The 26,010-nt window shown below is 49.9% G+C and overlaps 1 long non-coding RNA gene across 1 annotated transcript in view; it reads right to left on the bottom strand.

The window, feature by feature from the left end:
• Positions 1-25,651, bottom strand: part of LOC116992696 — a 52,229-nt gene extending 26,578 nt beyond the window's left edge. The window contains exons 1-2 of the long non-coding RNA XR_004417092.1: positions 22,218-25,651; positions 18,785-19,943 (exon numbers count right to left, since the gene is read on the bottom strand). This is a non-coding gene — a long non-coding RNA (uncharacterized LOC116992696). The remainder of the gene's footprint in view (positions 1-18,784; positions 19,944-22,217) is intronic.
• Between the last annotated feature and the right edge of the window lie 359 nt (positions 25,652-26,010).

Raw genomic sequence — 26,010 nt, 5'->3', positions numbered from 1 at the left:
CAGCTATACAAGAAAGGTAGTAGTCATGGCATTTACAGTAGTTTCACGAATACAAGCCGCACGGATTATAAGCCGCACCCCCAGTGCCTCGACAATGTTGCTGTCTTTGTCAATAGATAAGCCGCACCCCGAATATTAGCCGCACTTTCGTTCGCGAGAATCCGTGCGCAGCTTTCACAAATTGGCCAATTAGTAACAGGATCGCGGCATAGCGGGCTTTACTGGCTCGGGGCGGGGCCAGGCAGGCTCGGCCCGCTCATGGTTGCCGACGGGGCCGGGTGGCCCAGCCCAGCGCCACGGCTCGGCGGGGCTGGCCGGGTGGTGCTGCTGCCGCCACCGGGCTCGCTGGCCCCCCTCTCCCGTCAGCACCGCCCCGCTGCCGCGTTCACTCGCCCGGCTGGCAGGGCTGCCGCTGCCGCTGCCAGGCTCGCCGGCCACCCCGCGCCGCGTTCGCTCGCCCCGCGCCGCGTTCGCTCGCGCCGCTTTCGCTCGCGCCGCGCCTCGCTCGCCCCGCGCCGCGCTCGCCCCGCGCCGCTTTCGCTCGCGCCGCGCCTCGCTCGCCCCGCGCCGCGCTCGCCCCGCGCCGCTTTCGCGAGCGCCGCGCCTCGCGAGCGCCGCTTTCGCGAGCCCCGCGCCTCGCTCGCCCCGTGCCGCTTTCGCGAGCGCCGCACCTCGCTCGCCCCGCGCCGCTTTCGCGAGCGCCGCGCCTCGCGAGCGCTGCGCCGCTTTCGCGAGCGCCGCGCCTCGCTCGCCCTGCGCCGCGCCTCGCGAGCGCCGCTTTCGCGAGCGAGGCGCCTCGCTCGCCCCGTGCCGCTTTCGCGAGCGCCGCGTTCGCTCATCCCGCCGGCAGGGCTGCCGCCGCCGCCGCCAGGCTCGCCGGCCGCCCCCTCCCGTCTGCACCGCCGCCGCGTTTCCTCGCCCTGACCGGCACTGCCGGGCTCCCCCACGCTGCTGGCCCCGATTCTGCTGGGCTTCCCCCGCTGCCAGGCAGCCCTACCCGCCGGCCTTCCTGCTTCTGCCATGCTCCCCTGCACTGCTAGCCCCAGTTCTCCCGGGCTCCCCCGCCCTGCTGGCCCAGGCTCTGCCGCCCCTCTGCCCCGCCCTGCTGGCTCAGGCTCTGCCGCCCGCCCCCCACACTGCTGGCCCCGCCTCTGCCAGGCTTTCCCACCTCTGCCGGGGCCGGCCGGGCTCCAGCTTGGCTTGGGGCTGCCGCGGGCTCTCACTTCCGTGTTGGCAGCTTTTAGAATTTTGTTAATGTATTAGCCGCCCCGGAATATTGGCCGCACTTGCGGGTTTCCACCAAAATTTTGGTCAAATTGGTGCAGCTTGTATTCGTGAAATTACTGTATATCTTCTTCCAATGACATAAAGATGCTGTGTAGTTCATATATGCATTTTTTTTCAAGGTACCTGTTTAAAGGAGGGGGAAAAAGAGAATAAGCAAAATAGTCTTCCCATGTCATTATCAGCCATGGTGTGATTAGGAACAGAAGTGCCAGTACTTGAAGAACAGATGTAAGAGTCTGGCACCCTCACAAAGTCAGCTGACTGTCTGTGATGGCTTGAAGGGAAAGAAAGCTTTCCCTGTTAAACAACTTCTTTGAGAGTAAAAGATGTGCCAATATCCATCTCCATTATTCTCCTGCATACTGCACTGTGAACACCTGGAGCTGTTCTCAGACTCAGCATTTTGGTTTGGATTACCTGAGTGCTTTTGATGAGACTTTCCTGGTTGTGCCCCATGTCCTACTTGGGCTTACAGAGTGGAGCAGCCTTAAAGCTGCTAATGGTGATCCAGTCCACAGGTCCAAACCAGATCTGTTCTGAACCAGCCCTCCACCCCAAATGGTTTCACTGCACAGGTCTGCTCTGATGCACCTTCATCTCTTGCTTATGAAAACTGAGATTATGACAACTACTCCAAGTCAGCCCTCTGTTAATCTCTTTTGTTTTAAAAGCAGAGATCTGTTTATCCACTGAGGAACAACCATGAGGCATAGCAAGGTCCCACATGGCATTGACGTCTCTGCCAGTGCAAAGATGATCTTCCTATCACGAAAGCATTTGTTCTCATTTGGGAGTCCTATGGGCATTACTGTTCAGCCAAGTCTGTCTTAGTTAATTCATCCTTGACTCATCATCTTGTGCTTTTCAGGTTGCCCCAATAGTGTTTTTTCAACTGTGATCTGATGCTTAGGGAGGTGAATCATCCTCCCTTCCCAAGGTAACTTCATAGCCATTGCAGTGCTAGAAGTAATGCAATATGACCTCAGATATCTAGCTAAGTGATACCTGTGCAACAGGGGATAATGAAATTCAAGTGTCTGACCACAATGTTTGCAAGCAGCTGTCTGAAAACAGCCCAGGCAGCTGTTTGGAAACAGTGCATGCAGGCAACAATCAGATGATTGCTCTTGCAAGTGGTGTCATGGATGTGTTGTTATCTCAGCTCTGGGTTTGGTGGCTCCCTGCACACCCCCAAGAACAGAGAGAGACCAAGTTTGAAGCAGTGACAGGCACTCTGAAACACTGCCATCTGAACTGGAAAGGGACAGGGAGTTGCCCTGAATCAGACTTGGTGGGCAACAGCACTCACCAGGGCTGCCTGCACACAGTTTGTCTGGGCAAATACAAGGTTTCACACATGTATAAATCCACTACTTGCATAATAACTGTACCCTGTTCAAATATTTTCTTCTTCCTATCTGGTACTTGCATATGATTGTTCTTAGCTGCACTATTTTAGAAATCTAGCTTAGCTGGATGACAGATCTATCTACTGCCAGAAAGTGCTGCCCTTGTGAGTATTTATAGATCACAACCAAAGTCAATTCTTGATCTTCTCTGGACCAAACTTCAAGTTGTCACAAAAAATACTGACAGAGCTCTTTCTTTTTGACAAATCCTTGGACATCTGTGAGTCAGTCTTTAATTCCACCAATGCAGTACTGGGTGCACTGATTTTTTTAATTGTCTTTTTTTAATGAGAAGGACACATACAACTGTCAAATAGTCGTCCGTTATTTCCAGCGATCTATAAAGATAACTTTAATCAGATAAATAAAAACCCATCATTTTTATAAGAGGTTTCATTGATTGCTTTTAAGAAAATAGATTTCAGCATTTTCTGGCATTGAGTAGGCCTCCATTCATTAATGCTTTATTCACCTCCTATATGTGCTTAGCAATAATTTTGCTAGGGACTAGTGACAGACTGATTGGAAATACTTGGGAAATCCAGGTATGGACTCACAGTTTGAAAGGGCTGGCATACTGCTGGCTGGCACATTATCAGCATGACACCAGGCATGCAATACCAGCTGCGCAGGTGCCCAGTCTGCCTACAGTGGGACCAGACAGGTTTGCAACCAAATTTGCACATGCAGGGGAGCAGTGCTCAGCATGTAATGCCCCCATCTCTGAGGACAACCCTGGATCATAGTGTTTAACCAACAGTCACTTTTCTGGTCTTTTGTGGTTTCCACTGTCTTTCAATATGTTTTACAAATACTGGCATGTTTCAGGAAGCTCCACAGACACTTATTTCAATATTCTTGGTCACAATTTTCTGGTGCTACTTGTGTGTGTTGCTGTGATGGCTGCTTACAACCTCCATTGCTACTGATGAGATAGAAGGTATTTCTTCCTTCCTGTGAAATAAGTACATCTTTCCAAATACAACATAAATATTCAATGAATATTTCTTCTTTTTGTGTTATCACAATTGGCAATTCTGCCACCTTTAACATTGGAGCTACAGGAGCTAACAAAGGGAAGAGACATTACTGAACTTGATGAGTGGCATTTTTGTCAGAGAGAAAATGGGTGTGAAATGCCAACAAAAAAATTTAAGTACGAAATCACAAGGAGGTTATAACCAACCAAAATACCAGGTTCTAAAATGCTTTACACACTCTCCTCCATCCCTTGGGATCTGGGGACAAAAAGTGCTTTGATACTACTATTTCCATGGAGAAGATTGTTTGATATGGCAATACAGAGAGGATAAGGATTTGATGGTCCCTATGAATCCTATCTTCCTGTATGATTGCAAGGATTTTGTTAGGTCTTAGTGTACTCAATAATGCCTTCTTGCCCTTAATCTTTAAACCCAGGATTTTTTAAATTAATTTTTTATCATCTTCCATCAGCTGTCTCTTTTCTAGCTGGTGACTTGTTTGCACAGCCACCAGACTTTCTGTTATTCTCATTTGTTACACATAATAAGGTTTGTAATAATCATTGTTGCTTGTCACTTTCACTTCTTGTCTTTACTAAGATGGATTTGAAACCAGAAAGCCTCTCACAGAATGATAGGTTGTGGGTTTGGGAGGAATTGAATAGGTTTTCTCAAATACAGTGCTCTTATTTCTATGCTAAATTTTTTTTTTTGCAACAATTACAGTAATTTCACGATTACAAGCTGCATCCGATTACAAGCTGCAGGTCCGGGTGTCGGCAACATTCCGTTCTTTGTCCATATATAAGGCGCACCGGATTATAAGCCGCACTTTCATTTGCAGCGAGGATCTGCGTGCAACTTTCACAAAGTTGCCAATTAGTAACAGAATCGCGTGATCACGGGGTTTACTGGCTTGGCCCTGCTTGGGGTGGCCGCCAGGGAGCGGCCTTGGCCCCGCTCACCGCTGCCGCCAGGAGGCAGGAAAGCAGCATGCCCGGCCGCTGCTGCCGGGAAGCGGGAGAGGGGGGTGTGCCCGGCCGCTGCCACCGGGAAGAGGGAGAGAGGCGTCCCCGGCCACTGCCACCGGGAAGTGGGAGAGGGGCTTGCCCGGCCGCTGCCGCCAGGAGGAGGGAGAGGGGCATGCCCAGCGACTGCTGCCAGGAGGAGGGAGAGGGGCGTGCCCGGCTGCTGCTGCCGGGAAGCAGGAGAGGGGCGTGCCCGGCCAGTGCCACCAGAAAGAGGGAGAGGGGTGTGCCTGGCCGCTGCCACCGGGAGAAGGGAGAGGGGCGTGCCTGGCCGGTGCCGCTGCCGCTGTGCCGCCACTGCCCTGCCTGCAGGGGCCAGGCGGGCTCCGCCTCGGCTCGGTGCTGCTGCTGGCTCGGACTTCCGGGCTGGGAAATTTCCAAAATTTGTTCATATATAAGCCGCTCCTGAATGTAAACTGCACTTACGGTTTGGGAGCAAAATTTTAGTCAAAATGGTGCAGCTTATAATCGTGAAATTTCTGTATTTGACTGTAGCTGACCTCTAGAAATTGTCCTTGGAAAGAACCTAATAGACTCCTGAAGGCTGAGAAATGGTCTGTCTGCACTCAGAGGAGTTTGTCAGGTGTTTCCACAAAGGGAGCCAGCACTCTGAGGGACTTATTTTTACCCATCCTGAAGAAAATATATCCATTATTCCCTGCAAGTACAAGATTGTTTCCATAGTGCTGTCTCTAAACCTGTAGAATCCAGCTCCTTTGTTGGGACTTTGGTCTTCAGCCAAGCCCCAGCTAGCAGGGTGGGCTGCCTGGTCTGGCAGTCCTGAGAAGCTGGGAACCCAACAGGCACTTCCAAGCCTAGAAGTACCAGTGGAGGGCTGGGAGGTGAGGCAGGGTACGCAGATGGGTCATTTCTCACCAAGGGACAACACCCAGGTATGTCAGCAGTTCTGTGCAGAGCAGCACAGGACTGTCTGGGGGTTGATACATGGCTTGCAGGAAGAGGAAACCTGGACACCCTGGTGAAGAGTAGACAGGCAGTAATGGAATCCCTTTCAGTTTATACCCTGCTGGTAGCTTAGCTTCAGGAGTGCCAGGAAAATACCCTGTGACCTGAAAAAACACAACAGTTCTGGGCAGGCAGAGGCCTTTTCCATGCATGACCTATGGTGAACTGCCTCTTTAAGTTCAAACTTCAACTCTTCATTAGCAGTAGAGTCGTTGGCTGCTCCTCCCTCCAAAAAACCACAGAGGCAGCACTAAGTGATGGAATGAAACAGGAGTAAGCACTTTTCAATTAGCCACGAACTTTATGAGATGTGAGACTGTGGTAGCAGAGTGGAAGATGCTGGGTGTCCCTGGGCTGGGATGCAGCTGGCAATGCAGCCCAAGGGCAGTGACAGGCACGGGGGACTCAGCCTCTCCACTTGTTCGTTAAGCCTGCTGCTCATTTACAGCCATACATGTCATGTTTGGCTGCAGTGGCATAAATAACAGGTGACATTTTAACAATATTGTCAGCACCATGCAGGGCGTCTTTCAACATTGATGAGTTATGTGCGGCCAATGCGAGTTTTGTGAGGTTCTTTAGTTCTCCTCTTTCAAGGCAATTGTCTATTTGCTCCTGAAAACAAATGTTAAATTAAAAAACACTCATATGCATTGCAAATAGCTTCTCAGAAGGATTTCTGATATTGTAAAATGGCAGAGCTATAACTCTGAGTGAGTGAATACTGGAGGATGAGAGATGGCTATGAAGAGAAGCATCCTCCATGCACATGTCATAAGCAATGGGATGGAAATTGCTCTTCATAATTCAGTCTTCTGGACATGGCAACTTGGCTTTAACAATAGGTTTTGCTGTAAAACACATTCTGTATGTTGGTATCTGCCTCTCAGTGTCCTGGGCCTTTCATATACCTGGAATAATCCATTTGAGTAAAATGGAATATGTATAAATACATGGATAATCTAGCAAAATCTTCTCTTGCTGCCAACCCTTTGATTATTTCTAAATGACACAATAATTAAACCAAGTGATTTATCACAGAAATATATGGGGAGTCACAGCCTGATTAAAAGAGGGGGGAAAACTCCATCAACTCACAAAAATAACAAAAGTACAGAAAGTCTGCACTTTGATCCAAATAATCTTGAGAATTTCAAGTCACTTAACAATATTTTACAAGCTGTTTCAAGCCACACACAAAAACTTAATCCTGCTGCCAGACAGCAGCAGCAGCACGGCAGCATGGTGGCAGAGAGGGAGCACTCCACTATCCCTCATTTTCCTTTGGCACTTCTTTCTTCCTCCAAGCCAACCTGTTCATTTGATGCTCCTTAAAACCCCTTGTGTTTGCTCCATTACCCCCTCCCTGTCACCCACACTCAGTGCCAGAGAAGGGATCTGCTGAACTCTCATCTCTGATAAGAAAAAGACCAGCCTGGAGAAAAAGGATCCCCAATGGCTCCCAGTGGCCAGTATGCATCCGCCCCCATGTCTTTCTCTTCTACCTGCAAGATGTGTGGAACACCAGGGGTTGTGGACCTGTAGTCCTGCAGCTCTTATGTGATGTGAGTTCCACAGCAGCTCTACCTTGACAATCCCTCCTGCACTGAGTGTGCAGCTGTAGGGTCCCCAACCTGCTTCTACTCTCACTCCAGGAGCTGCTGCTGCCTTGGTCACCTTGCAGAAAGGGAGTGGCCTGTGCTCCCACCCTGGCTGGATTGCTTGCATCAGGATGCATCCAAATTATGTGTCCAGCTGCCTCCTTTGCTGGGTGTGCATTTCAAAGGATATTTAGAGCTTGGACCTGTGACAGTTTGGACTCATGGCTGATCTGACACCTGCATCTATTTTAATTTGTAATTATCTGCTGAAACAATTTTTTTTTTCCTTAAAGCATTCCTGCCACACTGCAAAATAGCCCGTCTAGTTATGGGCATGTATTGCCAGCAGAAGAGATGGAAATTTCTTATTTGAGGCCAGGAGCTTATTGTTAACCTTAAATTTGGGACTCCCAATTGCAGAATCAGTTTGTTTCACCCAACCTAACAATGTACCTGGAGTATCCTCTCCATTTTGGAGTTCCCCAATGAGGAAACACTTTAACACAGAATTCAGCAGCAGTTCTCCAAGATGGTTAGGGAAGGGCAAGGTTTGTTCAGATGTAAGAGAGGGAATGGGGAGATCTTAATGTCTGCAATGGATAGGCACAGAGAAGATGGAGCCAGATTTTTCTTGGAGATGCACTGTAGCAGAGACAACGGGTGTGAAGGAATGCGAGGAATTTAGATGTGGTATGGGAAAAGCTCCTTTATCCTTATAAGGGTCACCAAAGATTGAAATAGAGTCCAGAAAAATTAGGAAATCTCTCTTCTTGGAGCTATTCATGACTCTGCTGGACAAAGCCATAAATAACCTGCTTTAATTGGGCCTGCTCTAGTGGGGCCTTCGGCTGGATGGCCTCTGGAGCACCTTCCTGACTTCCATTAGTTCTAAAATGAAAAAAAACCCAAACCTCTTTGATGAAGAGATAATATACTTGTTATAAACCCTGCCCCCTGGGATCTCTCAGAACTGGACAACTAAAGTACTAAATGTATGCACCACCACTCAGAGCTGGTATTACATTGCCAGCACTTCACGATTAATTATTTTTTGCTTTCTAAGGAAGCTTTTAGAAATAGTTTAGTATCAGTCTCACACCAAAGATAATTCTTACTGCTTTTCTTCTATAAACCATCAATAGCATTAATTAAAATTTTAATTTCCTTTCCAGTTCCTTTTCTACTGTGAAGACTGGATCTTCAATAAGTAGCTGCAATCTCAGCCGTGGGTCCTTTCAGAATCAGGGTTGGAATTTGTAGGAGGGGATACAAATGTGAGATCTTAAGGAGAGGGTCATGGTGGTGTCAAAATTACAAAGGCTCTGTAATTAGCAGAGAATAGCAGACCTTGTTGTAAGTCGATCCATAGTACCCAGGAGCACTTCAGCACTCAAAGCTACCTCTCAAAGGGTCTGCCCAGCTCCTAGGAAGGTAAGACTGGAAAGGACAGAGCCTTACTGTATTTAGTCTCTCCTAGAGGGAGTGTTCCGTATCTCCCCCTTATCTAATTCTAGGACGGAGCAGTGCTGCTGGACTCCCAGGTCCAAGTCTTCCCAACTCCACCACTGCTCCTCAGCAAGGAAGAGGGAGGACCTCAGCACACACTATTTCTCCAGACTGATCTGAGTTTGGAAATTAAAAATTGACAATCAGGGAAACAGGACACTGAAGTGACAGTACTCCTGTGAAGTTTGTCACCCTATAGTGCTAATATATCCCTTTGAGGATGCTGTAACTTGGAGCACAGCAGCACATATTCCAAGACTTGGGTGTATCAAGCTATTACAGGGTCCTACTATGCACCTTGCTCCTCTCTAAGTAATTGCCAGATTTCTGGGTCCCTTTACTACTCTGAATATTGATCAGTCTTCAGGAGCAACACCAGGCTCAGTAGTGATTCTTCTTGAGCTCTCCAGTGCAAGTGCTAAACTTTTCCTCCCACCTTTGCTTCCAATCTCATCCTTCATTCATTTGTGAGCATTTGATGTGGAAGACAGTTGGAGAAAGTGTGGGATAAGAACAGGATTTTCCTTCTTTGTAAATGCTTGGTGAGAGCATTTCAGGGAACACAGAATGGGAAAGTGCAGCTCCCTGCCAAAGAACTTTCATTCATACTGTCTGCAATGGGTCCCAAGAGATCATTAATTCTATTTATTCCAGTTTCCACTATCTGATGAACATGGAAATCACAGCCTGTACAGAAATTGGACACACTTGTTTCTTGCTGCTGCTCTGGTACCCGGGCTGTGAATCTGTGCTATACTGCCAAGAGCATGATCACAGGCTCACTTCTGCTCCCTACTCCAACTCCAGACTTTGCAGGCCAAGAGTGGAACAAACAGAGATGCTCTGACGACCTTCTGAGGCTGCCTATTTGTCAAGCAGTGAGGACAAGAAATTTAAATGTGCATATTGCTATGCAGAATAGGTGAACCCCTTTGGCCAGCAAGTACTAGAAACCCCATGCACTTCATCACCAAATCCCAGTACAGTCATTTAGACTCAAGATGACACACAGATTCCAGCATTATCAAGTCACATGCACAAAGCTGGAACACTGGGCCCAACAGCTTTGTAAAAGGTCTAAAATCAGCTAAACCCTGAGTTAACTGTACATAAGTACATGAGATAAGACAACCTACCTAAGGGCACTGTATTCCACACCTCTCCTCTTGTGCAGAGGAGATCTGTGGAATTTTCCCCATTGTGATGTTAAGAAACTTGTTAGCTACACCCTAGGACAATGTCTAGTGACAAAGCGGGGTAGGGAGGACACCTTGAGACCACAGGAGGGGTGGGGGAAGGAGGTGGAGAGGTAATCGCGCTATTGGGGACACACTCTAGACCGTGCTTGTCAGAGGAAGACATCCGGGCTGTGACTTACCACCCACCTTTGCCACCCCCACGCGGGGAGCCACGTTCGCTGCTGCTGGCCACTGCACTGCTGCTTTTCCCCGCTCCAGCCTGCTACCGCTGAGCACCCAGCCTGCTACGCAACCCACATGGTGAGCGAGGGGAGTCCCTCCTCTATCTTTCTCCTACCTGGGCCACCACCATTGTTCCTGCCCTCCGCAGCTGCGCAGGATGCGCCCTATCCCCACCACCGGGACTGAGCACAGGGAGACAGCATCTGTGGCCAAAAAGGACTGGAACTGAGTTACTGCTCTGTTTTGTCACTAATTTTCAGAGCTGATGTTGTTTTTGTTTGTCTTGTAGCTATATTAGTGAAGAACTGTTATTCCTAACCCCATATCTTTGCCTGAGAGCAACTTAATTTCCAAATTATAATAAATTGGAGAGGGAGGGTTTTCACTCTCCATCTCAGGGAGGAATTCCTGCCTTTCATGGCAAATACCTGTCTTTCAAACTGGGGCATACATCCTCACCTTGAGAATGTTTTTCCAGGGATTTGTCATTCACACAGCTCTAGAGAATAGTGCTGTGACCTCAACCAATATGAGATATGGTATTTTCAATTTGGCCTACTCAGAGATAACCTCTTTGTGTAGGAGACACAGAAAGAATTACTCATTAAGCTTTCAAGGTTGTGGTGCTTGCTGTCAATATCCAGGATTTCCCAGCAGGGACTTGTGTGGCACATTCTCGCTACACAGTTTACTTACAAGAAAAACAGAAGCCATGGCAGGCCGGGACATCCTGCAGGCCAAATGGGGCAGACCAATGGATTTAATCTTAATGCACCAGAAATAAGATTGTCTTTTTAGTTTGTCTGATGTTGTAGTTCCTTATGACATAGAAACTGAAGGGATTTGTCAGACTTGTGTCACGCTTTCTAAACCATCCTTCAGGTTGAACGGGCTCAGAAGAATCTCACACCTGGTTTTGCTTCAATTTTTTCTCCTGCTTGTTTCACTGCAAGACTACTTGTTAATCTTCAAATTATGTTTGACATCTCACTATAAATAGTCTGAGCTATAAACATCTCAGGTGCCAAAGTCTGAGTGCATTTGCCTACCATTCTGGTTTGCATCTCTTTCTTACTCTGCCTGTTCAGCAGATGTGTCCTTGGTGATGATTATGTTTGAACCTGGATTCTGATTTAGACACAGGTTTGGGTTTAACCAGTTAGAGCTGCCTGGCAGGTGGGCATCCAAATCCAAATGAGAAAAAGTTACTCCAGAAGGTCTGGCAAGGAGCCAGTCAAGTGGTGGCCATGAGCACACAGTTATTGAGAAGTCAGAGGGAACCACAGCTCAGTCTCAGAGAAGATGAAGTCACTCAATGAACCTGATACATGCTTGCTCCTTATCTGATTCTGGATTTCAGAATGGCTGTGTCCAGCAAAGCATTTCCTATCACTTTGGGTCAGAAGAACAGCCAAATCCAGGCAGGTAAGGACCAGTATTCACATGGGAGATCTTTACCAGTCCATCTCACCTTGATGTTAACAAAATGATTTGGGTCATCTTGTTCCAACGCCCCCTTGCCATGGGCAGGGACACCTCCCACTAGACCAGGCTGCTCCAAGCCCCATCCAACCTGGTCTTGAACACTTCCAGAGATGGGGCATCCACAGCTTCTCTGGACAACCAGTGCCTCACCACCCTGATAGTGAAGAATCTTTTCCTAAACCTGATCTCTTTCAGCTGCAGAGACAGGCAGCCTGCAGAAGGCTGAACATTGTTCAGCAATAAGTATCTGATCCAGCAATAATTCTGGGGCCAACTTTTATAGAATTTAAATAAAAACAGTAATTCATCAGAAATATGTAAGGAAATTACTCTCCATCTGGCAGACATTCTCCCCACACTAAGAGACAGAAGCAATTATCTGCATGCCTTTTCCTATGGAAGTGGATTCATGTTATGCCTCTGCCTCAGAAGATATTCAAATGTGATTTGGGATTAATTAAATCTCAAGACACCTGGAGGGCAAGTCAGAAGCATGTACATTTTCTACACCAGACATTTTAAAGTGTGGAAAAATTAATATTTTACCAGCAAGACCTTTTAGTCTTGATGGAGGAGAGGAACTGATGACCAGCTTGGGAATTTAAGTGCAGAGAGGCAGATGAACCCAAACCATGAAAATGTAAGTGTGTGTAATTGCAGCTACTACCTGATGCAGCTGATGGTCTCTGGTGTCCAGCAGCAGTTGAAGGGTTGAGAGGTTCCACTGGTGCTGCAAGTGACTGTTTCAGGTTACCTATTATTAACAGCACACCCCTTTTGTGACAAATCTGGTGATGCAATTAAGAGCCTCAACTGCTGTGAAGAGTCTCAAGGTTGCTCCACTCTCCTCCCTTGTCTTGTTCCCACCAGGAACATTGGCAAGGAAAGATGTACATGGTCCTCCACCTCCATGCTGGAGGCACCTGCTGCTGATCTCTCCATTATACATGAGTTCACTTGTCAGAGTTATCAGAGCCTCTGGGAATAAATTCACCTCAGAGCAAAGCCCCAGTGTCCCTTGACTCCAGCTCAACACTCTTCTTGAGCTTTCCCACTATATCAGCTAGCAGATCCTCAGTAAAACATCACTTTCATGCAGTTTCCTAATTGCTAGAGACTGCTGCCTAAAGGATTAGAAACTGGTCAAAGTTTTAGTGGAATGCTAACAAGTTCAGAGGAAGAAAAGAGCCAACACTGTCCCCAAGGTCAAGAAAAGATGAGATAGCAAGCATGTCACTGTGCACCAGCCAGAGCAGAGGAGTTGTCCATCTCTCTGCTACCACCCTGCCTAGAAAAGCAAGCATCCCAGCAAGCCCTGACGGAAAAACTGTACTATAATCCATGTTACGATGTGCTTTCCTGGGGAAAAGAGCTCAGTGACACAGAGGCATTTAGGCTCAGCTCATGTGCTGTGCCTTCCTACCCAGCACGGTTTGTTTGTGTGTCCAAGCCTTTGTTGCTTTCAAATTAAGTTCCAGAGTCATTTCACAACCCACATCAACTGCAGGACTCGAGCTGCAGAACTCCTGCTGCCGCCCCTGCTCTCTGTGTTAAGGGACCAGTTTCTCTGAAGAAACACTTCTGACACCCATCTCTCTGCTCCCCATCCCTTTTCCACCCCCAGTTCCCACTCGCTGAAGACAGGATGGGATCCAACGGTGCTCTGCTAAGTTATGGGGCTGCCTGACAGCCACAATGAGGGGGCACATTGTATTTTAGAGCTCTGTCCAGCAATTGCCTAATTAATTCCCATCCCCCACCCCTACATCCAGTACAGAGTAGGGACATCTCAATTTTCTTATTCTTCCAATGAGGGGACGCTGCAGCACAGTAAACTTCCACAATTCACTCCTGGGCATTACAAGAAGGCATATGGCGAGAGGAAGCTAATGCTGAGTGACCCCCTTCCCCTGTAAAGTAAAATATAGGGATAAAAAAGGCGTCTCATGAGTAGGACACATCCTCACCAGCATCCCTCTGTAGTGCACTGTGCTCAGAGGACAATTAAATTACACTGCCGTTTCCCTTTCATCATGATGTGATTTACAGGGGAATTAATAGGGGCAGGGGAAGAGGCCTGCATGAAGCAAAAGCCAGGGCAACTGGCAGCTATAAGCCTTCTTGAAAAACAGGAAGCTTGCCAGGATGTCTTTATATTAGACAGGAAAAGAGGGAGAGACTAAAGGGCTGCTGCAGGAATGAAAGTCAGATACAGACGTCAGCCTTGTTTACAGCAGGGATTTTGCACTGGTGCAGCTAAATCCTCCTGCTCAAAATCCACCCACAGACATCTGCCACCAGCACAGCTGGAAAAAAAAAAATCACACCTCAGATTTCTTGGCAGCTGCATAAAGAAGAAAGTCTGCCATACAAGACGGGCTTTTGTCTCCCTTGATCATGTGGCAACAGAGGTCATACTGCACCTTTGAGTGGTGATTTCCCATATTTCCCTGAAGAACTGCTCCTCCCCTGAGCTCACAGGATCAACGCCCCCAAGGAGCAGCCTGCAGCAACCCTGTCTGTTCCTGACAGTGCCACCCTGATGGTGACCAAGCCTGTCACCCAAGTGGGACAGCAGATGTCATGGAGACATACTTACTTGAATACATAATAAAACCCCAGTTTCTCACAAGTTGTTTGTCCAGGCTGTGAATGTGCTGCTCTGCAGATGGAGACATGAGAGCTGGCTCTTGCAGTGTCATTTCACTGGTTATGGTTCAGATGCGCTACACTGCAAGCTCAGCCATCACTGCTGTTGCCAGCTGTGTTCCAGAAGTACAGTAATTTCACAACCATAAGGCGCACCGGACTATAAGGCGCACCCGCCGGGAGTTGGCAAAATTCGCAACTTTGTAGATCAGATAAGGCGCACCGGACTATAGGGCGCACTTTTTTTTTGCAGCGAGGCTCCGCCCCCAGCTCCCTCCGCGCGGTTGCTGGCCGAGGCCCCGCCTCAACCCGGCAGTCATTGGCCCCCGGGCCCGCCTGTACCTGGCAAGGGCGGTGCCGCGGGGCCCCAGGCCCGCCTGCATCCGGCGGGGCCGGGGCATGGCCGCCACCCCTCTGTGCCGCCTCTCCGGGGCCGGGTTATGGCCGCCACCCCTCCGTGCCGCCTCTCCGGGGCCGGGCTATGGCCGCCACCCCTCCGTGCCGCCTCTCCGGGGCCGGGCTATGGCCGCCACCCCTCCGTGCCGCCTCTCCGGGGCCGGGCTATGGCCGCCGCCCCTCCGTGCCGCCTCTCCGGGGCCGGGCTATGGCCGCCGCCCCTCCGTGCCGCCTCTCCGGGGCCGGGCTATGGCCGCCGCCCCTCCGTGCCGCCTCTCCGGGGCCGGGCTATGGCCGCCGCCCCTCCTTGCCGCCTCTCCGGGGCCGGGCTATGGCCGCCGCCCCTCCGTGCCGCCTCTCCGGGACCGGGCTATGGACGCCGCCCCTCCGTGCCGCCTCTCCGGGACCAGGCTATGGCCGCCGCCCCTCCGTGCTGCCTCTCCGGGGCCGGGCTATGGCCGCCGCCCCTCCGTGCTGCCTGCACGGGGCCAGGGGGTGCCTGTGGAGGGGCGGCTCCGCCTGCACGGGGCCGGGGGGTGCCTCTGGACGCGCGGCTTCGCCTGCACGGGGCCTGGGCGTGCCTCTGGAGGGGCCGTCCCGCTTGCACGGGGCTGGGGCGTGCCTCTGGAGGGACGGCTCCGCCTCCACAGGGCCGGGGCGTGCCTGTGTAGGGGCGGCTCCGCCTCCACGGGGCTGGAGGGTGCCTGTGGAGGGGCGGCTCCACCTCCACGGGGCCGGGGGGTGCTTGTGGAGGGGCCGTCCCGCTTGCACGGGGCCGGGGGGTGCCTCTGGAGGGGTGGCTCCGCCTCCACGGGGCCGGGGCGTGCCTCTGGAGGGGCGGCTCCGCCTCCACGGGGCTGGAGGGTGCCTGTGGAGGGGCGGCTCTGCCTCCACGAGGCCCGGGCGTGCCTCTGTAGGGGCCGTGCCGCCTCCACGGGGCCAGGGGGTACCTGTGGAGGGGCGGCTCCACCTCCACGGGGCCGGGGGGTGCTTGTGGAGGGGCCGTCCCGCTTGCACGGGGCCGGGGGGTGCCTCTAGAGGGGCTGTCCCGCTTGCACGGGGCTGGGGGGTGCCTCTGGAGGGATGGCTCCGCCTCCACGGGGCTGGTGGGTGCCTGTGGAGGGGCGGCTCCGCCTCCACGGGGCTGGAGGGTGCCTGTGGAGGGGCGGCTCCGCCTCCACGGGGCCGGGGGGTGCCTGTGGAGGGGCGGCTCCACCTCCACGGGGCCGGGGGGTGCCTTTGGAGGGGCGGCTCCGCTTGCATGGGGCCGGGGGGTGCCTCTGGACGGGCGGCTTCGCCTGCACGGGGCCGGGGGGTGCTTCTAGAGGGGCCATCCCGCTTGCACGGGGCCGGGGCGTGCCTCTGGAGGGGCGGCTCCACCTCCACAGGGCCGGGGCGTGCCTCTGGAGGGGCGGCTCCGCCTCCACAGGGCCGGGGCGTGCCCGCCCCTGCTCCGCCCCACCTCCACCTGGCAGCCATGGCCCTGCCGGCTCCCCCCGTGGCTCGCAGCTCTCACTTCCGGGTAGGCAATTTTTTTGAACTTTGTCCATCAGATAAGGCGCACCGGACTATAAGGCGCACTTCCGGGTTCCAGGGAAAATTTTAGTCAAAAGGGTGCGCCTTATAGTCATGAAATTACTGTACTTTTGCAGCTTTGGGACAGCACAGAGCTACAGCAAGTAAACCACAGGGCAAGTGAGCTCTGTGCAGGGTGCACATGAGGGTGCTTTTGAAACAATTCTCTGTGTAAAGACAGATAAACTCCAAAGGCACTTGGTTTGATGGCACTCCTTCCACTCCAGACCAACCAGAGCCACACTGCTTCACACCTGGGAGAAGTGCTGTGTGGTGGCACTGGGACAGTCCTCTGCTAACTGGCAACTGGGATGGACAGAAACTGCTGGAAACAAGAGGAACAGGGAAGAACGTATCCAGGTCCATGTTCCCACTCTCCAAACCCCTGCAGCACTTTTGCTCTTTGTTCTCTGTTATGTTCCATGTTATTGAGATATTTTTCTGCTAACCCTAGTAGCTGAGCCCTTGGATGAACCTCCAGTGTCCAGACTGTGGAAAGGGAGAGGAGACATGGTGCCCCTGGGAAGCCATATCTCAGGTAATTATATTGACTGCATCCTTAAATTTACATCTCCAGTGCCTCTGGCGCTGGAAAGACATGGTGATATTTTTTGCATCTAATCGTTTTTGAAGGTTGAGTTATGAAAAAACTTTTGAGATGTGCTGGAATCCCTCAGCTCATGTTAACTCCCCTCTATGTGAGGGATAGTCTCTCCAGATGACAGATCGCATGATGAGAGACATCATTGTCATTTCTCTCCAGAGCTGGAGAAAAGCAACTCAGGTCATTGGAGAGTTTCTGAAGAAGCTTCCTGTGTATGAACTTCTCCTTGACATCAGGGGAATGGTGGTGATGGAGCAAAAGAAATCGATCAAAAACACTTCTGGAGTTTGGAGATTCCTTGGCAGGAAGAAAATGTTTCCAGAAATCATAGCAAGTAGATCATAGCTGTACAAAGGTGTAATTGCCTCTCAGAAGCACAGTAGAGGAAATATCAATCCTTAATTTTAGAAATAAAATTATGAAAGGAGGGAAATAAGTAGAGAGCTAAAAGTTACCTGCATTCAAAAGAAGCCAAGGATCTAAAATGGCATAGTGTGTTCAGTGGTAGGACTGTGAGTGTGTTACATGCTGGTGAGGAGATGGCAAAGCCTGTGTGTACCTGATGAATGAACTAGTTGTTAATTCTTAATTTCCATGCCCATCTTTTCCCACCCTGTTTTCACCTGGGGCTGCCTCTCAGGGAGGCAGTTCTGATACACCTTTGTCAGCGGGACCAGTGGGCTGAGTTAGCTCAGGGGTCTGAGGACAGATGCTCATTTAAAGGAGGGGGCTTATTATGCAAATGATACCCTGCTGCTTTGTTTTAATTACTGTTGCTTGAATTAGGACATTAGCTCTGAGTGGCAGGGCCACTGCTGTGTTGTCACTGTCATTGTCATCCATGGTCCACAACAGCCACTCAGCACAGCTCCTTGCAGATCTGGCCTTGACACCGATCTTGGCACCCTCATCCACCTGCCCTTTTCCCACTGCCAATACACTGACAGCATCGAGTTTTGTCTAAAATGTAAAGGGGAATTTCCACTGTCAGTAATGCTCAAGCAACCCCTGATGACAATCGAGCACCTGAATGGTGTGTATTGGTGAAGCATTGCTTCTGCTGAGGTTTTAATCAGGTAGTGGTGGCATGAGGACTGTGGGAGATAGGTGTCCCAGCCAGCGACCCTCTGAAAGCAAGAGGAATTGTGCTAGGAAAGGGAGGGGGAGATAGAGAAACCAATGTCACTGACTTCAAAGATGAAGGATTCTCTTTATACTCTGAAAGTGACTGAATAAAATGACTGGCATAGTCACTGAGCTGAACAGGATTTTCTACTTATGTTGGATTATTTTAGATGAGTTTGATTAGCCTGATTGATGTTGATTTGTCCCTAAGAAGTGTATTACTTTAATTTAGCCTTATATTCACAAAATACTTCGAATTATGATACCATTTATTAAAGTTGATTTGCTTTCTCCCAACAGGTATGTTAGCTTTGCCCAGCACTAGAAGCCTAATTTTTGGAGTGGAGTTCACAGTGTTGGTTCCAGCTGTGGGCAGGGCTGTCCTCTCAATAAGCACTTGCTCACAAACCACCTGGTCATGCAGGTACTCCAATCATCCCATCCACTTAGTAAAGGAGACAGCAGATAACCCCTCATACCCTGCTGAGAGACAGTACATGCTGCTCTATTTCACATTCTGGATAAACCTCTGGAGTTATGAAAAACACTGTTTTTCCTAATATTATTAAGGCAAAGGAATTCCTAGGAGAGGAAGGAGAAGGAAAGATTACTGAATCCTTGCTGAAAGCAAGGTGAGACCTTATGGCCTGGGAATGCAGCCAGCATTAAACCCCACTGCACTAAGGTATATAATTAATAATACATTGTTCTACCTCCACTTCCCAGTTGTGAACAGTGCTTGTACTCACTGAAACCTTTCTGGTGAGCTCCCATCTGCACTCAGCCTTCCATCATGTCAGAAATCACCCCTCATCTTCAGCTGTACGTCCTGGAGCCTTCCTTCTGACAGAAGGGCACCTGGAGACCCAAACAAGCATTTTGAAGACACCCATGCAAGGTTTTGTGCAGGCCATATCAATAAGAGATCAAGGCATCCCTTGGGATGCTGCTGTAGTCTTGGGCTGCAGAAGAGCTTCGGCTCTTTGCTCACATACCCATAACCTGGAGATGGTCAAGCACTGCAGCAAGCGAAAAAAAATACACAATGACCTCCTCCTCAGGAAGAATTTGAGAAGGAAAGCAATTTGAGAAGGTGCACCTTGTTTAGTCCACCTGGGAATTGCTGAACAATATATTCAGGAAATTTCAGGATTGTCCCTGGCAACAGCAAAAGCCCAGGTTATTCAATCCCATGGCTGTACAGGGTCAACCATGTCCCCAGCTCCTTTGGTCCTCTTTCAAAGCTCAAATGCACTGAGAGCACTCCCTCATAACCACCAGCTTCTCAGTCCTGCAGGTGAGGGAAATGTTTCCAAGATTTCATTTAATACCTGCATTTAATCCATTAGTTCTCCCTGCAGACCTCCTGAAGACTGGACTGTGATTAAGGAGGAGATAAGTGCCCTACTTATTGCTCTCTTGATACCTCTTCACCTTCCTCTACACTTTCACAGGACTGCATCCTACAGTCATGCAGTGCCTTGGAAATGTGCATAGGAGCCCCCTGCTCTGTCCTCTTGGGATGGGTTGGAGAGTCCACCCACACTCCAGCAATACAGCTCCTGCTCTTCTGTGAGGTCCTCTGAGATTCTGTGATTTTTATGCAGTTACAGCCCTTGGTGTGAGAAAAAGTTACCAGCAAAATGGGCTGAGAGTCATCTGCAAACACTTTTTCTCCTTGATTCCTTGCCATTAAGCTGCAGGCTTGAGTATCATTTGTTTTGTTATCTCAATTTAAAGAGAAAATTCATTATTTTTCATATTCTTCCTTTTCAAAATACAAAAGGAGGGCAGCAGAAAGTAGCCAGGTCAGGAAGGAAGGAAAGTAAACATCTCCAGTAGACCACATTCTACACAGAGTTCTTTCTGGCAATATGCTCCATAAATCCTGCAGCATGGCCATGACTCCTGTAAAAACCAGAGAGGACAAGCATGAGTATTGAATCACAACAGCTCTCACTGTGCTTCTGCGGTTGTTCCTGCTACAGCACAGGCTGCACTGGACACTTGGCTTCTTCTAGTGCTAAAAAGTGCTGCATTTCCTGTGCAGATCAATCCATCAGCAGCTGTGAGGTGCAAATGGTTCCCATTTCCACTTCACAGTTACATCCCCAGGTGCCAAAGGGTCTTGCATATGGGACAGAGAAAGGTTCTGGTTCGCTGCCTCTTTCTACTCAACAAACATAAATAATCCCTCAGTAATGCAGAGTTTATTTTCCTCCCAACATGGACTTCCAGTCTTGATGCTCTTTTTATTACCAACTTAGGCATAAAACAGATTTTATGTTCACTGCACACCTGGAATGCCCTACACACTTTCGGCAAACAGGGAGCTGTTCATCTCCTGTTTGCTGGCTTTGACCACCTGAACAAATGCACTGCTACCCACAGTATTCATCTGGCTTGTCTTCCATATTTTTAATGGCTTGACCCACATCTTTCCTGGCACAGATATCATTAGCCATGTGAATTAGCAATGCCTCTAGGAGGTCTTTATTTTGTGGTAAAAAGCTGCTCAAGCCTGCTGCATGAGAAGCAAAAATTGCAGAATTAAAGAAAAACAAACCCAATACTGGAAGAGCTGAAAATGTGGCATTTTGACATATGTTTAGCTGTAAGAACCCATGTCTGCTGTCTGTAGACATCAGCACTTTTATTCCACACTTCAGACAGCTGCAAAGATGTGACTATCTAGTTAACAAAAACTCCAGTTATCATTTGCTGCTCTTGGCAGTAGCTTCTACCTAAACCATATAGAAGTCCTTATCTGTTAACGTTCCCAAAGGGGGACATGTCTGAGGAGGGCGGGGCAGCTCCCTAGAGGCCTTTATGTTTGTTTCTCATATACAGACATAAGAACACAAATTCTGGTGAAATATTTGGGGAAAAAGATACTTTTAAATGTCACGATTGAGCTCAGTTTCTCACCTAATCACTGTGAGGTATTTTTGCACCAAACCTATCAGCACGGGGGAAGCAGGAGTCAGATCATTCAAACAGACCTGCAGGCTCCAAGCTCCTCCTGAAGTTGTTTGCTAACTTGGGATCTTCCTGATGCCTTTATGTACAGTAATTTCACGACTATAAGGTGCACCCTTTCGACTAAAATTTTGGCCCAAGCCCGGAAGTGCGCCTTATAGTCCGGTGTGCCTTGTACAATGTACAAAGTTCGAAAATTTGCCAACACGGAAGTGTGAGCTGCGAGCCGTGGGGGGAGCTGGCATGGCTGTGGCAGCCGAGTGAAGGTGGGGCCACTGATCCGTGGCAGCCAGGTGGAGGCAGGGCGGCAGTGCAGTGGCAGCTGAGTGGAGGCGGGCCCCCAGGGCCTCGGTGCCGTGGCAACCGGGTGGAGGTGGGCCCGCGGCACCCCTCCTGCTGGGTGGAGGCAGGCCTGCAAGGCTGCGTTGCCGTGGCAGCTGGGTGGAGGCGGGCCCGCGGGGCTGCATTGCCGTGGCAGCTGGGTGGAGGTGGGCCCGCAGGGCCGCGGTGCCATGGTAACCGGGTGGAGGCAGGGCCGGGGGCCCACAACGCCCCTCCTGCTGAGTACAGGTGGGCCCGTGGGGCCGCATTGCCGTGGCAGCCGGGTGGAGGCGGGGCCGGGGGCCCCTCCTGCCAGGTACAGGTGGGCCCGGGGCCCCATGGCTGCTGGGTGGAGGCAGGGCCGGGGGCCTGTGGCGCCCCTCCTGCCGGGTACAGCCGGGCCCAGGGCCCCATGGCTGCCGGGTGGAGGCAGGGCCGGGGGCCCACGGCGCCCCTCCTGCCGGGTACAGGCGGGCCCAGTGTCCCATGGCTGCCGGGTTGAGGCCGGGCCTCGGCCAGCAACCGCGCTGGGGGAGCTGGGGGCAGATCCTCGCTGCAAAAAAAGGTGCGCCCTATAGTCTGGTGCACCTTATATAATGTACAAAGTTGCAAAATTTGCCGGGTCCTGGAGGTGCGCCTTATAGTCCGGTGTGCCTTATGGTCATGAAATTACTGTAACTTACAAGAGGTTGGCACACTTGGAGAATATTACCCTTCCTTACTCAGAGGCAAGGCAATACACCAGGGTAAACGCACATAAGCAAAGCCCTTCTTCATCACACTGTATTCTTCTTTGCTTGGATACAGCACCCATGAAGCCTGGGAGAGTAAGCAAGAGAGAAATTTCTCTCATGATGCACCATTTTCTTAAGGCCAAATTACCTTCTAACTCCATTTCCCTCTACTCTTCTGTGTTGTATTGGGAACAGATTTCATCTCCTGAGATCACCAGAAAGGCTGAAAGTTGTTGAAAGCATACATCTTCTTGGAAGAATGCACTGTGTGGCAATGGAAGAATAATTGTGGTGACAGGACAGGGATAGCAGATATGTCTCTCCACCAAAATTTTACAGCCTCATTTACATTAAAAGAAAAAAAAAAAAAGGTTTTTTCTTATTAGAAGCAGCAAGAAACATGAGAAATTTAGAAACCCAAAATATACCCAAGGAACAAGAAGAAAAATGGTTAAAAAAATAAAAATCAAACTCACTCCTACCAAATCACGTCTAGTTCAAGCAGCAAAGAATGTGTGACCAGCCTGGGGTTGATGCTTGTTCCCTACCCACTGCAGGAATTTCAGGGGGTTGAGTCCAGCCAGAGCTCACTTCTGGAGAAAACACAAACTTACCATTCATTAAAGCTCTCTGCTGGGATGTGGCACAGGTGAGGCAGTCACAGCCAAGACCTGCATGGTGCACCGGGCATTAGAGAGCCACATGTCCCACGAGTGGACATGGCACAAGTTGGAGCTGCTTGGTGGTGGTAGCTGTAAAGGGCTTGAAGATTAACTTGAAATTGACACCTGTGTGCAACTGCAGACAGATTGAATTTATGACACCCCACCAGCACTGACTGGAAGAACAACCACCAGCACCTTTGCAAAGAGCAGATATTGATAATCCAACCAAAATGACCCAAGCAGTCATTGCCTCACATGGGCCAGAGCTGGTTCAGATACTGCAACCTAGAGCACAACCAGGTAACCAGTCACAAACTTTAGTGGTGTCTGACATTTGCCCCCGCCACAATACATGTCATGAAAAATAGCAAAAGCATGGACTGTGCAACCAGATCCTGGCAAATTTGACATTGGCTCAGGCTGATTCCCATTGCCAGAAGTGCAGAAAATAAATGCTTAAGACTTGGAGGATCTCTTTACCAGGAGGAACTGAGCTGGGCTTCTCAGCTCTATGCACAATTTTAGTTCACTGCTTACTCTCCTTCTTCCAGCAAGTAATGGGATGGCAGAGGTTGGCGATACAGATCTCAGGTGAAAAACAAGCACAAGCAGTATGTCAGGGCTTTAATCACATCTATATGAGATGTGATTTTCTCCTCCTTGCCAGACATACCTTTTTTTGTACAAAGATATTAATGCTCATGGAAAAGCACTTGATCAGCCTTCATTATTTCCAGCTGGATCCCTGCCCACTTCTCTGGCTGAGTAGCCCAAGGTTTCCTCCTGCTGCCTGGCCAGCCCTGGGTAGGGCTGATGCATTGGTGGCTATGAAGTGCACACAGGGACTCCAATGCACTGCAGTGGAGCTGCTTCCGATGTGGCTGCCTCAGCTTCCTCTCTGCCATCTCTGCCTGCTTCATTAGCATCACACCATTCAAAGTTATGGAAATTCAATTATATTTAGGTCACAAACATATTTTAAACAAAAATACCTATTATATTTAAAGCATCTTTTTCAGAGACTGTCTGCTGCTTCAGGAGGTTGCACTAATGCTCACTGTCCTTAATGTTTTTTAATGAGACACCAGGTGCTTCCAAAGTCTGATTTTTGTTTGAATATAAATTAGGTTCATTCTCTGTCTCTCTCAATCTAAATGCCAGTAAATAAGAAACTGCTTTCTGGCAGCTTATTTAGGTATCCCAAACAGGCAAAAGCCCAGATTTCCCTGGATAACTTTGAAAGAGAGAGAAAACAGCTCTACCATGGGGACAGGACCGTAGTACCAAACAGTCCAGTGCTGCCAGTGCTCTGCTCTCTGCTTCCCAGCAGGAAGCAGGAAGGCAGACAGCTTTCTAAGAGCACCAGCACTCATTGCATCCTATGCTTTGGGCTGCCATTCCTTTTAGCAGTGGCTGCTCCATGACTCTGTGGATTCACATCTTAAATAGATTCAAGCATCTGGCTACGCCCCCCATATAGGCTGTACCAGTGATGATCTCCTTGGACTTTGTAAATATTGATCATTATTCTGGAAGCAGCTCAGCAGAGAGAAGCTACTCTTCAGCCCCAGCTCCTTTGCTGCTGGAGACTTGTCTAAAAGTCAATACACTTTTGTATTGTGATGCTTAGGGATCATTGGCTGTCCATGCTTAGATCAATATTCCCAAGCCTTCTGTGGACAAGCCTGGGGCATGGTTACCTAGCCCAGGGCTTCCAGTGGGATAAAGCAGTACCAGTCCTGGAGAGCCCATCGCAATTACCTGGAGCACTGTGTGACACGTCCCTGCTCCAAAGGACAGGCCCAAGCCTCCCTCTTTTATGCTGACACACACCGGAAGAAAAGGGCTGCTGCTGCTTCGCACCCACAGCCCAACCCTGGACAGCCTGCTAGCTTGCCCTGCTGCTGACATGTCCTTCCACCTATTCATAACCTTTCTGTTTCCATGACGGCATTTGATTCCTGAGACAATTTTCTCTCTCCTCCTAGGGAGGCACAATGGGAGACAAGAGACCCAAGCACAGCAGGCTGCTTCCCCCACCTGGCCCTCTTAAACTTCAGAGCATGTCCTGGCACTGCAGGGATCACTGAGGCACAGATCCTCAGATGTCTCAGGAAGGAGGTGATGCTATTTTTCCTCCCTCTAGGATTCCTCCAGGGGACCTTCAAATCCCTTGACTCTCATAGAGCAAGTCTGTTTAATCCAAGTCTGAAGGAGGCAGCAGCACAGAAAGAGTTATCTGGAGGAAGCCAATTTTTGGAAGCTTAGTAAAAGAGATTGTAATGTTTCTGTTCTTCCAGGTTGACAGTGTACATTCCTTCCATGAGCAGCTTAGCTAATCTGCTCTGGCCTGCTCTGTACTGGGCTAGGGAGCCCATAATTCCACTGTGGTTTTCTTGACCTGCAATGGGAGCAGAACAGTTCAGCTGCAGGAAGAGGGCACTAGCACCTGTGTTTTGTTCATTCAAGCCATGCTTGTGATGACAGGGAAGCAGCAGTGTATGGTTGTCCTTCAACAGCCTGAACTGGCTGGAGCAGAGCAGAGCAGCCATCCTTTCCAATGCCAGGAACTGTTGGAGAGTGCAGGAAACAATAGCATCTGCCCATGCACCTTTGACCTTTCCAGTCCTCCCAAGGGCTGCACCTGGTGGATGAGAGATGGAAGATAAACCCCACAACCACTGCTCTGCCTTCCTGATGCAGCATGTGCCTTGCTGAATGACAAAAACTACATGTGTTGCACAAACTGTGCATGTGTTTATTAAGAAAACCACTACTTTATAGATTTTTATGCTGGGTATTTCACTTCATCCTAAACCTACAGCTTGATTTTGCACAATGAAAACTCGGTATACAGTCATACTCAGTATACAGTTCAGAATGCAGTTTTCTACATTCAGGATCACAGTAATTTCACGATTACAAGCCGCACCATTTTAACTAAAGTTTTGGTCCGTACCCAGAAGTGCAGCCTGTAATCTGGAGTGGCAAATATATGAACAATGTTCTACAAGTTTCCAACCCGGAAGTGAGAGCCTGCGGCAGCCCTAAGCCGAGCTGGAGCCCGGCCGGCCCCAGCAGAGGTGGGAAAGCCTGGCAGAGGCAGTGCCAGTGGTACGGGGTGGCTGGCAGAGCCCAGGCCAGCAGCATGGGGTGGGGGGGGGGGCGGTGGTGCCAGCAGAGCCCAGGCCAGCAGCACGGGGAAGCCTGGCAGAACTGGAGCTAGCAGTGCAGGGCAGCCTGGCAGCGCAGGGAAGCCTGGTGGAGCGGGGGAGC

This window comes from Catharus ustulatus, chromosome 2 (genome assembly GCF_009819885.2).
Source record: "Catharus ustulatus isolate bCatUst1 chromosome 2, bCatUst1.pri.v2, whole genome shotgun sequence".
Classification (NCBI taxonomy): domain Eukaryota; kingdom Metazoa; phylum Chordata; class Aves; order Passeriformes; family Turdidae; genus Catharus; species Catharus ustulatus.
The sequence above is the reverse complement of the archived record's forward strand: the minus strand, read 5'-3'. Positions and strand labels throughout refer to the sequence as shown.